Consider the following 2831-nt stretch of genomic DNA (forward strand, 5'->3'; position numbering starts at 1 on the left):
GGCTCATCTGGTTTGAGCAAAAGCTCACCAGCTTGGACCACGGTTAAGGCACATATGAGAAAGCAATCAATGAACAACTAAGGTGTCACAACGAAAAATTGATGCTTCTCATCTCTCTCGCCGTTCCTGTTTGTCTGCCCCTATCTATCCCTCTCTCTGACTCTGACTCTCTCTCTCTCTGTCTCTATAAAAAAAATGATATGATGACTTGGCCCAGCTTGTCCAAGAGGACCAACCTAACCACCTCAAGTGCTTATACCAATGACAGCCCTGGCTCCTATCACAATAAGGAGGATGAGGGGGAGGATGTGTTTGAGGAGGACACGGATGAGCAGTACCGACAGATCTGCAACATGTATAAGGTAGATGTACACCTTCCTTAAGCAGGTCACCTTGGAGTTCCAGAATTACATCTGGGTATGGTAAGACTTGGTATCTCTCTCTGCCTAGCTCATCAACCAGATCAGTAACCACTGACACCCCAAGCTTTATGATGAGGCAACCTCTCGGAGAAGCTGAAGTTGGTGACAGACACCAATATGGCTATCACAAGGGCACAGCTAATAAACTGCCATGTCAGTGCAGCACAAAGTGCTACTGTGATACCTCCTGGCCTCCTTCTTTGACCAGAACACACTGGCCAGGAGGTATTGCACCAGCATCTGCTCTTCCACCAATGACCCTTGACCCAAACCTCTGGACAGTCACATCATGCTGATGTACTATCAAGGCTCAACTTATTGGACCTCTAGTGTTTGGTGGCAAGTACTACCACCAAAACTTTGCCCCAAACCTCAAGGAGAGGCAGATGAATGCCGTTGCAGCTGACATGTGTGGAAGAGCTAAATTCCTAAGAGATAGCCACCTGTGGGTGACATCTACACCACCTTCATCAGTGATACAGGCAAACTGGAGCCATACAGGATGAGTGTGGAACACAGCTTTGAAATGGCCAGCTACAATGATGAGGCTGACCCTTTAACCAAGAAGACCTTCCAGTAACCCCTACCAGGCTTTCTACAGGGCCTATCACACTTCCTTCTCTTGTCACCCCTGACCTGCCATCTTGGTCATGAGTTGCTGTCTGTGCCTCCTTAGGACCTGCGGAGTGTGCTGAATGCTCTCAACCCCTTGACTTCCAGTCCCACCCCTGACTCTAATCAGAGTGGGTTGAGAAGATGACAGTGGTTTGAACTGTATATGGTCTTCTCGCTTTGTCTCACACATACGCAGACACAGTTGGGGAACACTCACTCTCCTTTTCCTAACCCCTAGCAATTTTTTCTCCATTCTACTCAACCAAGTTAGGTAGGGGATGGTCTAGTCTGGGGTCAGTCCTCTGCTCCATCCCTCAATGCACTCTCTTGGGACTTGGTGTGCTCAGGATCCTTCCTGCCACATCCCAGAGCTTCCATGTTTCCAAAGGCTATTTCTTATCTCCCTAGTCTGTCCCTGCACCTGAGTCTGGGACAGGTGAGACTGTGGCAACTACCCTTATGAAAGCTGAGGAAAGTGGAGGTTGATAGAAATCCCATGACTGACCTAGACTAACCTAAGGTGGCAAGTGGTGATAGTCTCAGTGCCCTTCTGTCCCCCACCCTGTGCTTAACCTCTCTTGCCCCCATTAGTTTCCTGGGACCTGAGAGAGGTAGGTCCTGAGTGAGGAGTACAGACCAAGGGTCTCTAAAGATAGGATGAGAGATTTCTGTGGCTCACAGGTGTGTGGGTGTGTGTATGAGTTTTGCTTTTAAACAAATGAAGATATGAGAGGCAATTGGACCAGGGTTGGAATCAAGGGACCAGGCTGGTAAGCTTCTGTCTTTCCCTCCCTCCCCCACCCACTGTACAAACTTTTTAAAACATTTTTTAACTAATGAAATATTAAACTACAAGATTCTTTAAGGGGTGTGTGGAAGAGAGGTGATGGGCCTGGACACCATGGCCGGCCTGGCTTGAGCTATTTGAGACAAGATGCAGGACCTAATGCAGACACTGAGTGGAATGACATCTTACGCAAAAAGGGCATCTTGCCCTCGAAGGAAAGTCTGAACAAACTGGAAAAGGAGGCAGAAGAGGAAGAGCAGCGAGTCCTTCAGCAGTCAGTTGTGAAAACATACAAAGATATGACCTTGGAAGAATTAGAGGATAATGAAGATGAATTTAATGAGGAAGATGAACGAGCTATTGAAATGTACAGGCAGCAGAGACTGGCTGAGTGGAAAGCAACTAAACTGAAGAATAAATTTGGAGAATTTTTGGAGATCTCAGGAAAGGATTATATTCAGGAAGTTACCAAAGCTGGTGGGGCTTGTGGGTGATCTTACACCTTTACAAACCAGGGATTCCCCTCTGTGTTCTAATAAATCAGCACTTCAGTGAACTTGCCAGGAAGTTTCCTGATGTCAAGTTTATCAAAGCCATTTCAACAACCTGCATGCATACCCAATTTTCCTGACAGGAATCTGCCCACAGTATTTGCTTACCTTGAAGGTGACATCAAGGCTCAATTTATTGGACCTCTAGTGTTTGGTGGCATGAACCTGACAAGAGATGAGTTGGAGTGGAAATTGTTTAAGTCTGAAGCAATCAACACAGACCTGGAGGAGAACCCCAAGAAACCAGTTGAAGATGCGTTACTGTCCTCCGTGCGATGCTCGGCCCCCATGATGGAAGGCAATGACTCTGAGGATGACTGAGGCTGCGCCACAACTGTTCAACTGTCCTGATGTCGCAAATCATCTGGATTTTTTTAAAATTTACTTATTTATTTATTTTAAGACTTTATTCATTTTAGAGAGGAGAGAAGGAGGAGAGAGAGAGAGAAGAGGGGA

The 2831-nt window shown here is 46.6% G+C and overlaps 1 pseudogene; it reads left to right on the forward strand.

Annotated features, from left to right (window-relative positions):
• The first annotated feature begins 203 nt into the window (after positions 1 to 203).
• On the forward strand, positions 204 to 2740 carry LOC136317714 (phosducin-like protein 3 pseudogene; annotated as a pseudogene).
• The last annotated feature ends 91 nt before the right edge of the window (positions 2741 to 2831 follow it).

Source organism: Saccopteryx bilineata, chromosome X (assembly GCF_036850765.1).
Source record: "Saccopteryx bilineata isolate mSacBil1 chromosome X, mSacBil1_pri_phased_curated, whole genome shotgun sequence".
NCBI lineage: Eukaryota > Metazoa > Chordata > Mammalia > Chiroptera > Emballonuridae > Saccopteryx > Saccopteryx bilineata.